Source organism: Geotrypetes seraphini, chromosome 2 (assembly GCF_902459505.1).
Source record: "Geotrypetes seraphini chromosome 2, aGeoSer1.1, whole genome shotgun sequence".
In the NCBI taxonomy this organism is placed as follows: domain Eukaryota; kingdom Metazoa; phylum Chordata; class Amphibia; order Gymnophiona; family Dermophiidae; genus Geotrypetes; species Geotrypetes seraphini.
In genome coordinates, this window is record NC_047085.1 from 323060269 (window position 1) to 323076026 (window position 15758).

The 15758-nt window shown below is 40.2% G+C and overlaps 1 long non-coding RNA gene across 1 annotated transcript; it reads left to right on the plus strand.

The window, feature by feature from the left end:
- The first annotated feature begins 1676 nt into the window (after positions 1-1676).
- On the plus strand, positions 1677-15517 carry LOC117355499. The gene is made up of 3 exons (XR_004538388.1): positions 1677-1820; positions 7482-7668; positions 15170-15517. It is a non-coding gene; the product is annotated as an uncharacterized LOC117355499 (long non-coding RNA).
- Positions 15518-15758: the final 241 nt, after the last annotated feature.

The window sequence follows — 15758 nt, forward strand, 5'->3', positions numbered from 1 at the left end:
CATCCATCCATCCTTACTCATTTGCTCATAGATACTGTATTTTTTGCAACATGTACCATTACAACATCTCATAAATAGCATGCTAAATTAACAGCATGAAATCTCAGATTTGAAACTCATTGAGTCTTTGCATTTCTAAACAGGCAAATTTGATTAACAGTGACATTTTCCAGAAAACAATTTAATGTCAATGAAAGGCAAGGCACATTTGTTCTTATAGCATTACTGGTGGTGCACAGTACCATGAAATGGTGATATGATAAAGCCCCTCTTCAAACGAGCTTACAATTTAAGGTTTCTGTGGAACCAGGAGGTAAAGTGACTTGTCCAAAGTAACTGGGACAAAGAGTTTGAGCCTGTCCTACTCATTCCAATTCATACTGAACCTCAAAAATGTTAACAGATATAAGAAGACTAATTTCATTTATACTACAGCCAGATTACCCATCCCTAAGAGCTAAATTAATTCAAGTTTCCATTTAAAGACTGTTAGATTGTTAATTTAATCTTAATTGAATATGTGCTATTAATGTTGGGATCCTATGCAATTTGTGAAATTTCACTCTAAAAATCCTAATATTGAATTAATGAAAATAATTATATTAAATTGTATATCACTTGTACTTCTTTTCTTATACAAATAATTCTTAATCTTCGGTGTTTTAGGGACTTTTAGCCTATCTTGCTGCTACTGTATATTGGCCTTCATCCGGAGTTTTTGAACCTTCCAGTTACTCAATCAGGCTGCTGTGTTGGTCCTCCTCTAATGTTTTAGAGCTTTCCAATTTAATTTGCTGCTTAGCTGGCCCACTTTGGGTATGTTAGGAACATTCATCCTATGCTGGTGCTGTGTTGGCCCAGTATTCTGGAACCTTCCAGTCAATGTTAGTCTTATTAATCATTTTCACAATTCTATTTACACTTTGCCTCCTCCTGATGCCGAGTCTTCCTAGCAATGTTGAAGCCATTTTACCACTCCCCAAGCGCCTTTGTGTGTTCCTGCCAATGCTGGTACTGTTTTGCCCCTCTTCCAGTATATTTGAGTCTTTGAGTATTGCATTCAATTCTGTTTACTGTATCTCTAGAAAGATAAAGGAAAGGAAGGCCAGAGGAGATATGATTCAGATGTTCAAATACTTGAAAGTATTAACATAGATCAAAATCTTTCCCAGAGAAAGGAAAATGCTAAAACCAGAGAGCATAATTTCAGGTAGAGGGGTAGTAGACTCAAGAGTAATGTTAGGAAATTCTTCTTTACGGAGAGGGTGGTTAATACCTAGAATGTACCCCCAAGGGAGGTGATGAAGAGGAAAACCGTGACAAAATTTAAAAAAGAATGGAATGAACACAAGGATCACTAATCAGAAAATAATGGGTATATAATGAAGAACTAAGGCCAGACTTGCACGGTCTGGCATATATATAGGAATAGGATTACAAGGGAGGAATGATTGAGCTCCACAAATGTTTTGGTTATTTATGTTTCTTGCTTAACTTATATTTCCTTACATTCTTGTTCCTCTTAGAGGATTGTTAAATATTTTAACTACATTACTATTTCTTCAGTGATTGTTTTGAATTCATCTGAGCAGATCTGATGCCTGGTTTTAGGGCATTCCCCATAACCCTCCTTCTCCTGACTTCTTCTGTAGGGCTGTTGCTGGCTTTGGTACAAACTGAAGCAGGCAGAAGAGACCATGGAGAAGGAGGAGGAGTTGAAAAGCTGTGATTGACATCTTAAACAGTATGCTCACAAGCACAGATGGAGTACCCTATGGTTCAGCATATCATTACTATCTACTGGAAAATATATTATCAAGGTAAGAACCTAATCTCTTTATAATAAATGTAACTCTTTAACCGCTTTGCTCTCTTGTTTATCTGTCTTGAATAAACTGTAAAATTTTAACTGTTAAGCAGGGACTATTTTTTTTATGTATTTTGTGTATAGTGAAAATGGAAGTGAGGAAAATAGACTGAGACATAAAAAAGTTTATAAAAGTGTTGCGAGAATCCAGAAGAACAAAGTGATAAATGTGGAAAAAATGGTTAAGAAAAAGGACTTGGAGGGCCAGATAAACATAGGGAAATATTTGGTGTGAAGAAAAATGTGAGAGTACAATGGGGAGAAGAGCATGTGGGACAAGTAAGGGGACAATAACCATAAATGAACTTTAATCTTCCACCACAGGCCACTTCCATACTCAGGGGCGCTATTAATCTTAATTTTTAAATCTCATTTTTTTAGTATAGCCTTTGGGGAGGGTGTGGTGGAGGCAGCTAGTTAGTAATTTGTCTGCAAATTTATTTGAATGATGATCATACTCTAATTTGAATGAGGTAAGGAGTGGCCTAGTGGTAGAACTTGAATAATTTGACATCCAATGTTAATTCCTGCATCTTAAGGATTCAAGATTGGGCTTCGTTGATTCATATGAAATTAAACACCACAAAAACAAATCTTTTATGGTTTGGCCCTAATTTGGAATTGCTGCCCTCCATAGTATCATTTCCTTCATTATAAACTGAGTCACAGAGATGTGTGAGCAATGGAACCTTTACATCTGTCTTGGTGGGGGAGAGTCCAAACAGTTAACATGATGATTTTGCCTGTGATTTGCTACCAAATGGGTATGTTGCCAGTGTTTTTTCAAGGGTTATTTTACAAGAAATTAAATAGTATTCTTACCAAATTTATTTGGCTGGGGAAAAGTTGCGAGAATTGCTTTAGTATCTGTACAAAAACCAATTATGGAGGGAGGGGTAAATTTCCCAAACTTTTATAGGTATCATCAAGCCTATATTATGTGTCAGGGTATGTACTGGATACTCCCCAAGCTCATGGAAAATCTTCCTGATTGGTTATGGTTGTATGGCAGCTCCTTTCTCCACTGAGATTAAGGGCTCCTTTTACAAAGGTGTGTTAGGGCCATAACACGCGGAATAGCGCGCACACGCTAGCTGCTACAGCCTCCTCTTGAGCAGGCGGTAGTTTTTTGGGTAGCGCGCACTAATCCAGTGCGTGCGCTAAAAACGCTAGCGCACCTTTGTAAAAGGAGCCCTAAGTCACATTTTGAGTATCAAGTTTCCAAGGTTATATAAGGACAATAGACTTTTGCTGGATACATGGCAGACATTAAAATATATCGATAATTTAACACCTATTCTGATACATAAATCCAAGTGTCAGTCCCTTTGGCTGAACTCCAAGATTCAAATTGGCAGGATTAAGGTCATCTGGAAGCATTGGATGAAGGCAGGTTTAGGCACTTTAGAAGATGTACGGTAATGTCAGATAGTAAACTGCATGACTTTTCACGATTGCAACACACATGTAGTTGCAGATGGTTGCAATTGAAGCAGGCCATTCAGGAAGGGTTCCCTGATTGGAAAAATCTTAAAAATCCTGTGTTTTCAAGTGGACTTCCTAGGACACCAGGCCGCTCAGTGGTATGAATTAATATCTGGATTTTGGAAAAAAAAACCAAAGACTGATCTTCGTGACATTTGGAGCATTGAGATAAAGCATCAGATTACTGCATCTCAATGGCCACAAATCTGGACTTGGAGGTTGAGATGTACAGTGTCTGAATCTATGAAACAAACATGGTTTTTCTTATTACATAGAGAGTATTAGACCCCAGTTCGGTTACAGAAATTAGATAGTTCAAAGTCTAATAGATGCTGGCACTGTCATCTCGAAACCAGGACATTGGACCATTTCCTGTACTATTGTCCCTTGATACTTAAATTTTGGAGATCCATATGGGATCAGGTGAACAAAATATTGGAAAATCCAGTGGTATCGATGTACGATACCATCCTATTTGGTACGTTAATGAGAGCTAAAATCCAAAACAGTCAAACTTCGGTTTGCAAGTAACATGGTTTGTGAGTGTTTTGCAAGACGAGCAAAACACTTCAGCAAATTGTAATTCGCAAAACGAGCATTGTCTTGCAGTAAAGCACACAAATTTAATCCTAACCTTAATTGGTAATGTGGTTTTCCTACTTGCTATGCTCCAGATCTGCCCTTCAGCTTTCCCCTCATCGGCAGCTGCGGGGCTCTGAGATCGGCGGCATCTCTGCTTATTGGTGGGGCTCTGCTTATTGGTTCGGTGCGGTGTCTTTGCTTATTGGTGGGGCTGTGGTATGCCTTAGGAAGAGTCTGATTGTGCATCAGGGACCTGGGGCAGATGCCGGAGCTGTGATCGTCAGTGGTGGGTTCGCCTCGATGGATCCTCTATGGCCCGCCTTCTCTCCTCAGCCTCCTGCCTTCGGTCGTTCTGCCCCTCCTGCCTTCTGTCTCGCCAGTGGTGGGCTCGCCTTGATTGATCTTCTGTGGCCTACCTTCTCTCTTCGGCCTGCTGCCTTCGGTCGGTCCGCCCCTCCTGTCTTCTGTCTCGGACCGCTTCCTTCAGCTGCTTTGGGACTTTTCCTTCAATTAACTGACGGCGAGCATTCTCCCTTCTGCCCCTGCTGTTTTCAGTTGCTCCTGGAGCTGGTAATGGCGCCTTCCCCTGCTTGCAAAGGTAGTGTCCTGTTGTGGTTACCAAGCTATTTAATGACTGATTTCAACTCACTCCCCATTTGTTTTTCTTTTCATCTTTTTATTTATTTTTTGTTCTTATTTAATATTTATTTCATATCTACAGTTGTTTTAAAGGCCTGCACTAAAATATAATTAATTTGACCAGCTAATGAGATGATTTTACACAAATTATCGGAGTTTCCATTATTTCCTATGGGGAAATGTGCTTTGATATACGAGTGATTTGGATTACAAGCATGCTTCTGGAACGAATTATGCTCGTAAACCAAGGTACCACTGTATTTGGTAAGAATAACAAACTTCTCTTTATAATGATAGGGGTTGCCATATAACTTATATTGAAGAACTGGGATAGGTTAAATTACACTTTCTGGTGGGAATCTCTTTGTTATATTTTTATAATGGAACGTTTGATGGCTATACAGCAGGGAAGTTACAGGAAATTTCTGGATGTTTGGGAGCCATTGGCTAAATTTTGTAAGGGATGATAACTAACTTTATTTTACTGACTTTTAAACATCCACATCCACAGTGGGGGGGGGTTGCATTGGAATTGATTGGGGGATTTTTTTAGAAAAAGAAAAGTTCCTCTGGTTAGGTTCTGGCTGGAATCATTCACCTCCGATTGCTTGTCCTACCCCGGCTTCATCTGCAGCTACTCCCTGGTCTGAGAGTACTGCCACCTCAGTCTCCCATGATGACCCTGCTGTCTCGTGATGAAGTACTTCCCCCATCTCCGGGGTTTCCTCCACCCCTGGAGAACTGGCTAACCGGGGACACGGAGGTGGAGCTCTCGAGTCGGGGCTTAAGGTAGTCTCCAGCCCTAGAGAGACAACCCCGGTCTCGCTCCCTTCTGGTGCTCTCAACGGGCTTGCTCCTGACTCAAAAAGGGCTGCCTCCTTCAACCGCCGCTGCATTTCGTCGATTCTTCCGAAGGAGGGCACCTCGAAGCGCTGTGAGGAGCCAGCTGCGCTCCGGCTCCTTCTCTTCGGCATCCGAAATAAGTAAACTAACTGTTAGCAAGAAAAAGTGAAACGAATAGAGCGGTCAGAAGCGTTGCTCTCAGGGCATCTGCACCGCAGCCATCTTGGATCCCTCTCGTGAACTTCATATAAAAGGTTCAGGTACACATCTCACCATAACCCTCTGATAGTGTATGGTGAGCCCTCCAAAACTCATGCAAAACCTACTGGACCAACTGTACACCACCCTTATGCCTGGAGATGTCACATATATGTAGGTACAGTGGGATTTGCGTGAGTTTTTGTGGGCTCACACTTCCTACCACAAGTGTAGTAGTTAGAGTAGGATATGGGCCTGGGCCCAGGGCAGGATTAACCAATAGGCCAAGTAGGCACATGCCTAGGGCCCGAAATGATCAGGGAGGCCCGATGAAGGAGGGCATCAACATTGTTTTTTCCAAACAGCGATGGGCCCCTATAGCATTGATCAGCAACGCGGGCCCCCTGATCGGCAACGTGGCCCCCCTCCATTGACGGAAAGTAGACAAGCAAGCAACTCGGGTAAGAAAAACAACTGGAACTGTAATTGTGCAAGCGGTGCTGCTTGCCCAAAGCTTCCCTCTGATGCAGCTTCCTGTTTCCGCCTGGGCACATGGTGGGGTGGGGCGGGGCAGGGGGCCCAGTGAACTTGGGTGCCTAGGGGCCCTCGATGAATTAATCCTGCCCTGCCTGGGCCCCCTTCCCTAGAATGCAGTGACCACCAGGCTACTCCTGAGTCCTGCTTGTTGCTCTTATAGGACCAGCCACACCATCTGAAGCTGTCATACAAGCTGGTATGTTCTGTTTCATTCATATCTTTGAGGAGTGGGACTGAGAGAGTGAGGGGATCATGCCTTCCCTCCAGTGGTCATCTGGTCAGCTTAGACATCTTTTTGGCACTTGGGGGCCTTTTACTAAGGCGTGCAAACCGATTTAGCATGCGCTAACTGATTTAGTGTGTGCTAATCGATCAGTGCGTGATAAATCTTTTAGCACGCCTTAGTAAAAGGACCCCTTGGTCATTATTGAAAAAGGTCTAGCACCAAACATCCAAACTGGTTATTTTCTAAAATGTTTGATTATTGCTGAAAAATGTTCAAATCATAAGCCCACACCAGACATACCCTAAACACACCTCCAACATGCCCCTTTAAAATTTAGATGAACTACTGACAAACTGCATAGAAAACTGTCTAGACAATAGGTTTGAAAATACTGAATTGGAAGCTTTGAGGAGAAAAACATCCATCTGCTCCTTTATGCCACTTTTTCTCTTTGAAAATGAGCTTCATGGTAAATTTCTTTAACTCCCCTCCAAATAAAAACATAATCTGTATCAGCTAGATAAAAGACAAAATGCGGAATAAGTAAACTCATGGTTAAAAAGGTGAAGTTTTCTATTATTTGAAAATTATTTGAATTGGTATAAAGAACAAGTGAGAACAGGAAAAATTCAGAGCACATAAGTTTCATAAAAGCAATCACTTAGGTAATACCTACAAGACAAAGTTATGTTGCCTTGATTTAATTTGTAAAACTTGATTGTTATGCTTTGCAGACAGTAGGTTAGAAAGAGTGTTAGGAGAGTAAAGATGATCTCAGTATTGAAAATGGGTATTTTCCCCTTTAGGGTTGCCTTAATCAAGCTCCTCAAGGAAGAAGTGCCAACTGGTATCCCATCATCCCCTTGTGTGTGTTTGTTTCTTTTTTGTTGTTGTTTTAATAGTGTAACTGTCTCAAATGAAGGTTTTATCTGTAATATCTACCAATAGTCCTGATCCTCAAACAAGCAAAACTAAAACTGCAGAAATAAGGCCAGGGCCCATATATTACTACAAAGCAAGCTTTCATTTCATAAAGGTGTACTTGATACTGATGAGAAATGATGACCTTGCTAACACCATCTTGTTTACTGGTGCAATGTACAGATTCCTCTCAGAAAAGTTAATGAACCATGCAGGAAAGAGAAAGAAAGAAAAACATCAGAAGCGTCACTGACCCTTGCTATATAGCAAACAGTGAAGAAGACTTTCAGTATTTTGCTAATGCGTCTTTCATACGTAGCGTCGATCACCAGCAGAAAGAGGCGAAGTTGCAAAGGGAGGAAAAACACAGGTTTGTAACTTAACAGTTGCTGAGTTATGAATCTGATGTCTGGAGCTTTAACATGTAATGCAAACTGCAGAGATCAAACCTTCCTGAATCTTTGTTTTCTTTATAATAGGGCCAGTTTTAGTATAAGTCTACCCCCAGCCAGCCAGGTTTTCAAGATGTATATTTGAAAAAACAACAGAGAAATAGCAATCATCACTTTACAAATTAACAAAGCTGCATTAGGGGAGGGGTTTATGAAGCCACGTTAGGGTTTTTTATTACAGGCTGTGGTGGTAAAATCTCCGACGCTCATATGAATTCTATGAGTATCGGAGCTTTAACCACCGCGGCTGGTGATAAAAATCCTAACGTGGCTTCATAAACCCCATCCCCCCTTTATGAAACCATGTTAGGTTTTTGGTTTTTTTTTTTATCGCCGGCCATGGCAGTAAAAGCTCCGACACTCATAGAATTCCTATTAGCATCAATTACTCTCAGATCAAAAAGTCTTTAAATGGTTTATAAGATTCCTTACATCACGCTCGTATGTGGTAAATTTTGAAGGTAAAACATCAGCTGCATGGACACCAGTTTGTGGTGTCCCACCAGGCTCTCCGTTGTCCCCTATTCTTTTCAAGATTTATATGATCACATTAAAAAATTATAAATTAAGTTCCATTGAGATGATGTTTACTTATGCTGACAATATTTTCATCTTGTTAGAAGTCAATTCCAAAATGAGTAACTTTACATCCAATATTTATTTTTAGTTCAATATTTTTATGAGTAACTTTACATCCAATAATTTTTTTTTAGTTTAATATGTTTATTGATATTTCAAGGTGTTAACAATATAAAATATAAAAAAAATATACAAACATGAATCAGTACATCAACAGCTAGCTAGCAAATATTACATGCCAAGTAGAAATATTAATGAATAGGTACAGTATGCACAGTCAGTGGATATTAAGATAGTATATGTAGATAAATCCAACTATTTTGTCATACCTGGTCTTAATAGGTCACAATAACATAGTATAACCTAACTTGCAGGTTAAATTACTGCAATTCTATTCAACTGTGTATCCAACTGGAAATTATATTTAGTTGGAAGCAGATCACAATGAATAGACAAGGGTTTCCAAATAAGTAAAAACATATGATAAGAATTTGGCTTTTTGGCAATTACTCTTTCATAATGCATAATTGAACAGACCAGGCTCCACCAGGAAGCAAAAGGTGTTTCCAATTAGTAAAAATGGATTTGACAGTGATTCTGATTAAAGAACATAATAACAATGCTTGATGATCTGTTATTTTAGCTTTCATGGCCATGTCACCAAACATAACTAATGAAAGTTTTTCATTTATGTGAAGAATATCACAAATGAAGTGTGACCAGTATTTTTGAATGATAGGACAATGAAAAACTAAACAAAAACTTAGTTTTGTATACCGGGTCTTCAACCAAAATGAAGCTCTACTCGATTAACAGTAACTAAAAGAAATACAAAAAAAGTAACAGAAAATATTAATGTGACTGATTTCTGAAGTGTTTGGCAAATAAAGTAGTTTTTAAAGATTTGCGAAAAAGTTGAAAAAAGCAAGTGATCTAATGTTCCAGCATCATTTTTGCAAGATCAACATTTGTTGTAATTCTCAATAGACAATTTAGAGAGCTTATACGGGGTCCAAAATGCCCGGTGCAATAGGAAATAGCAGGATTGAGTAATGGCTGAAGAATGTAGAACTTTATAAGAATGTAACCAAATGATTCTTGCATTCCTAAATTACAATCTCAGGTTCAAATTAAGCTCAATGCAGCAAAGACAAAATTACTGTGGTTTGGTTTGGAAATTATAAATTTACCATCTCCTGTCACTCTTAATTCAGGTGATACTTTGAAAATTGAATCATCTTCCAAAGTATTGGGGGGTGTTCTAGATTCTTCTCTCTCATTCCAATATCAGGTAAATCATCTTGTAAAAAAAATGTTTCTTTACTCTTCGCATGTTGAGAAAATTTCCCATCTATTTTATCAATATCATTTCGCAGTATTGGTTCAAGCTATCATCCTGACATAGTTGGATTACTGTAATTATGTGGGATTAAGTAAAGGAAATGAGAAACGGCTACAGTTGATTAAAAATACTGCAGCCAGATTGATCTTGGGAAATAAGAAGTTTGCTCATGTGTCACCTTTGCTGAGGAAACTTCATTGGCTTCCCTTTAGACTGAATTTGATTGAAACGTGCCTTTATAGTTTTTAAAATCTCACACAGACTTTTTGTTCCTTTAATCCCTTTATCTCTAAACACCATGAGATCTTCAGGTACAAGAACAACTTGCATGTATAAACTCTCTTTCCCGTCCTTAAAAGGAATAAAGTCCGCCAGCAAAATTTCCCATTCTTTTCCATATCTATTAACAGCGAAATGGAATGAATTACCATCTTTTATAAGATCTTGTTTATCTCTTCAGATTTTCCGCAAAACCTTGAAAACTGTCTTATTCCAGCATTTTTTAGGTAATAGTTCTAATCAGTGATGATAGATCCTTGTTTTGCTATCTAATTATATAAACCAAATCGAGCTCCTGACTCTAGGAGCTGATCTGGTATATAAGTCTAAGATTTAGATTAGATTAATTTTGCCACAGTTGGCAATAAATAGCCTAATGCGGCTTCATAAAAGGGGACCAAAGGGGGAGGGGGGGAAATAAAACAAAAATGGAAAATAAGATAATACCATTTTATTGGGCTAATACATTTTTCAATTAGCTTTCAGAGGCCAAAACCTCTTTTCTCGGGTCAGTAAAGTATCCTGCTGTTAGAGTATCCTCTCCTGATCTGAGGAAGGGGGTTTTGTTCTCTGAATTAGTCAAAAATATATTACAATTAGTCCAATAAAAGTATAACCTTATTTCCATTTTCTATTTATAAATATTTATCAACACAGCTACAATACCACTTTATCCCAAAGCAAAAAAATAAATAGAATTTTTTTCTACCTTTGTCTTCGCTGGTTTCTAGTTTCCTCATCTTCTCGTCACTCTCTTCCTTCCATCCACTGTCTGCCCTCTCTCTGCCCCTTCTGTATGGCTTCTTCTCTCCTCCTATGCCCCTTCCAGAAACTGTCTGCCTCCCCCTTTGATCTCTCCCTCCACTCCCATTGGACTGGCCTCTATCTCCTTTCCTTCCCTTCCTTCCCCTCTCCCACTCCCCCATCGTCTGACATTTCACTCTCTCCTCTGCTTGGAATGCTAAAGTATGGTCCAGAAATTTCTTGCTTTTACAGCCCTGTACTGACGGAAAGGTGAGCAGGGCATGAAACTTTCTACTATTTTTATTTGATGCTAGAGAGAATCTATTTACCATATAAAATGGAGCGATACCATACATAACCTTATAGCAAAAGCAACCCAACTTAAAGAAAACACGAGCCTTCTTTGGCAGCCAATGCAACTCACAATAGAATGGAGTCGCATGATCATAGTTTTTGAGACCGTAGATCATGTATTCTGTATTCTGAATTAATATGAGTCTAACTATGTCTTTCTTGAGGATTGTTAAATATACAATATTACAATAATCCAAAAGACTCAGTAATAAAGATTGTACCAGAAGTTTAAAAGCCCATCAGCACAGCCATCTGAGCAGTTCACAATCTAATCAGGTACTCTAAGTATTTTCCCTATCTATCCTGATGGGCTCAAAATTTAACTATGGTTAGGGTTACCAGACGTCTGGATTTACCCAGACATGTCCTCTTTTTAAAGTATTGTCTGGGCATCTGAATGGCTATTCAAAACCCGGCACTTTGTCCGGCTGCGGAGATTGGGGCCGAGTCTGGAGTGCATCTGCACATGCGATGCCACGACATCACACACGTGCGTGCATGCAATATCATTGTGTTGCATCTGTGCATGCACAAATGCACTCCAGACTCGGCCCGAAGAGAAGAGATTTGTGTGGGGCTGGGGTTGGGCAGAACAGGGCCGCATCGAGGTGGAAGAAGATATCTTCTTTTTCAAGGGTCCCGCGGCAACAAGGTGGCATCCGTGGAAAATCAGGGGCGGGAAACTGCACGGGAACACCAGGAAATTCTTTTTCACTGAAAGGGTGGTTGATCGCTGGAATAGTCTTCCACTTCAGGTTATTGAGGCTAGCAGCGTGCCTGATTTTAAGACCAAATGGGATAGACACGTGGGATCTATTCACAGAGAAAGGTAGGGGAGGGTCATTGGGGTGGGCAGACTAGACGGGCCGTGGACCTTATCTGCCGTCTATTTCTATGTTTCTATGAGCTGGGGTCCGTGTGTCCTTTTTTTCCCGATGGTTATCTGGGGAAAGGGAGAGTTAAGTGACTAGCCAAGGGTCACAAGAAGCAGCACTGGGCTTGAACCTGCAACCTCACTCCTCCACACCCAAAATGCAAAACTGTGGTTCATATTACAGCAAGGTGGGAAATAACTGGGCTAAGAGAAGATGGTGGAACCCAGAGTAGCTCACCAGAAAATAAATCAAGAAGACCTTGCCCTCTAGGACTGCTGCCACGAGCGGACAGAGGTGTGGACACTGATCTCAGTTTGGGAAAAAGGAGAGTGATTGTGTTGCTGCTTATAGCAGAGCCCAGACAGAGGGTTTCAGGTGGAGAAGAATTGGCCCCAGGTTGTAGAACAAGGGTGGGACCCAAAGCGGCTCATGAAGGATAAAGGATTTGTTGTGAATAGGTCACACCATGGAGCGGTACAGGGCCATTATGGAATGCCCACTTTCTCCTGCCATGCCAACCCTGCCCCCCCCTCCCCAGTGCGAAAGAAAACTGGCAGAAGGGAGTGGGCATCTCGCTAGTTTTCTTTCACACGGGGGTCGGGGGGTCGGCATGGCAGGAGAAAGTGGGCATTGGCCCTGTACCGCTCCATGGTGTGACCTCACCTAGAATATTGCATTCAATTCTGCTCTCCTTATCTCAAGAAAGATATAGCGGTACTAGAAAAGGTTCAAATAAGAGCGATCAATTGATAAAGGGGATGGAATAATAATAATAATAATAATTTATTTCTTGTATACCGTCCTGCCAGTAGTTCTAGGCGGTTCACAGCAGAAAAGTTAAAAACATTTCAATTAATAAATACAATCACATACACACTGCTAATGAGCAAATTAATACACCATAGTTAAAATACAATTTCAGACACACAGCTATTAATATAAGGAAAGACTAAAAGGGTTAGGGCTTTTCAGCTTGGAAAAGAGACGACTGAGGGGAGATATTGTTGAAGTCTACAAAATCTTGAGTGGACTAGAATGGGTGCAAGTGGATTGATTTTTTTTTTACTCTGTCAAAAATTGCAAAGACTAGGGGACACTTGAAGTTACAGGGAAATACTTTTAAAACCAATAGGAGGAAATCTTTTTTCACTCAGAGAATAGTTAAGCTCTGGAACGCATTGCCAGAGGTTGTAGTAAGAGCGGATAGCGTAGCTGGTTTTAAGAAGGGTTTAGACAATTTCCTGGAGCAAAAGTCCATAGTTTGTTATTGATAAAGACATGGGGGAAGCCACTGCTTGCCCTGGATCAGTAGCATGGAATGTTGCTACTCTTTGGGTTTTGGCCAGATACTAGTGACCTGGATTGGTCACCATGAGAACGGGCTACTGGGCTTGATGGACCATTGGTCTGACCCCATAAGGCTATTCTTATGTTCTTGATTTAAAAGACTGTACTGGAACTGTGACTGTGAATTGGATTTTGAATGCCTTTTGCAAATAGTTTGGAAGTTTGAAGTCAGATTTTCAAGTAAAGTTATCAATTTCAACAGTCTCAACTTGATTCATTTTATTTGAGTAAAAGACTGAGTAAAGTGACTTAATACCAGGGAAAATTATCCTTTGGGCTACTGGAAAAAGTTCAGTCCTGGCCTGCGCTCATCTCTCCAAAATCAGACTTTGTTTTGTGATCCTGGTCAGGGTAACCTGACTCAAAGAGCTAGCTGATGTCCAAAGATTGTGAGTGAGACCAGGGCTACATATGCTAATGATGCACATCTCCAATTGGTTCTAGTCTATTGTCACTCCTTTCCTCTCTGTCTCTTTCTAGGGACTCTTGTCCATTTGTTATTTCTTTTTATTTATCCTGTCTTCTTACTTTTCTCCCCTATATCCCTCTCTTTTCATTCAGCTTTCTTCTGTTTATTGTTCTATGTCCACTTAGTCTTTGTTTCCTTTTCACCATCCAATCTACAATTTTTATTTTTTCACTGCATCTGTAGCTTTCTATCTCTTTCTCTTACCCCCCAACTCTCTTATTACCTATCTTTGGCCTTAGCCTCTTATTCCCCAGTTTTCCACTAATGCCCCCTCTCTCTACCCCTCCCCCACCTCCTCTGCATTTTCTTCCCTCCTTGTCCATCTGGTCCAGCATCTCAATGCTGTTTTCTTTGTCCATCTCAGTCCACTATCTCCCCTCCAACCTTCCTCTTCCCTTCCACAGCGTTGCATCACCCTTCTAAAATCCCCTCTTCGTTGCACCATCTCCCCTTTATCTCCCTCCCCGCCAAATGCTACATGTCCCCCTACGTTCCCTTCCTACTTGAATGATGCAGTATATCCACTCTCTCTTCCCTTCCTATCTACTGTACATGGCCCTAAGTGATGCAACATGTACACTATCTTTCATCCCCATACTCCCATTATGGGACAGAATCTCCCTTCTAACTCCACCACTACCATCATCACCACCACTTTATTCAGGGCTGCAGCAACAGCAGTAGCACTAAAACCATGCAAAACCATCCTCTCTGGTGCAACTCCATCCTCTCTTTGTTTCCAAGAGGTTGAACACACCAGACCCTAAGCATGTGCATGGTTTCAAAGATCCCGCACTTACTTTTGATCTGTACAGCTGCCATTTCTTCATATATACCAACAAGCTGCTCTTTTTCTAGACTGTTAGCATCATGTTATCCCCAAATTTTTGCTGCCCCAGGCAGTTGTCAAGTCCAACTAGCACTATAACCAGTGTTGATTGCAAGAAGAGTCAAGAACAGCAGTAAAGGAAGAAACGTGCTTGTTATCGACCAATGCTGGCACTGTATCGCTAGTGAAATACAGCGTCATTTATGCAGTGACAGATACAAATGTACAGATGCAGAGAAGAACTGCACAGTTATGACTATACAAATTTTAGTTTTCCGCCCATTATTAAATGCACTTTTTTATTTTTTTTTAAAGCATACATTATTAACCATATTGATAATATTCTGAGGTCCATTTTCTTACCTTTTAAATGCATTTATACATTTTTGCATTCTTTTTTTTTTTCCACTATGTCATTTATACAGTAATCACAGAAGGAAACGTGTCTCTTTCACCTCACTGCTCATTATAGCACCAGGCTCCAATCCAACCTAAAGATTGCTCCAGTCCGTGTAATTAGCAAGAGTCGTTGTACAGCTGCTTGATGTACTGCTTTGACATAACAGGAAGGAGAATTAATTGTATGATATTATTCTGGCAGGATAAATGCATCAAGCAGACAGATGACATTACATGAAGATGTGAACATTGAAATGCAATAGGAAGCTATTACAATAGAAACTGTGGAGAACTGAAATGAAGGGCTTTCAACTTTTTCTTTGGAATGAAAAGGACTACAGAACAGTGGTAAAACCTGGGCTAGAAACTACTCTTAGCTCATGCAAGAACAAATATATTTGAGTCTATAGGCCCCCATGTAAGGTCTGTTTATTTTAGTAGATTAATCTTTCTGGACAGGTGAGTAGAAAGTGCTGCTAGAATATCTGTAATGAAGCCTCCAAGAATTTATTTTCTCAAATGGTAAATGCTACCTTGGCTCCCTCTTGCCCCCCCCCCCCCCCATCCTTTCTATTGATTTCCAAAGTTTGAGTTTATTTTAAGAACATGCATAGCAACATAGTACATGACAGCAGATAAAGACCTGAACGGTCCATCCAGTCTGCCCATAAGTTATATTTATTTAAAAGTACATGATTAGATTCACTTGTCTCTTCTTTGATATTTCTGGGTCATAGACTGTAAAGTCTGGTATTGTCCTAGGTTCCAAATACTGAAGTTGCCATCCAAGC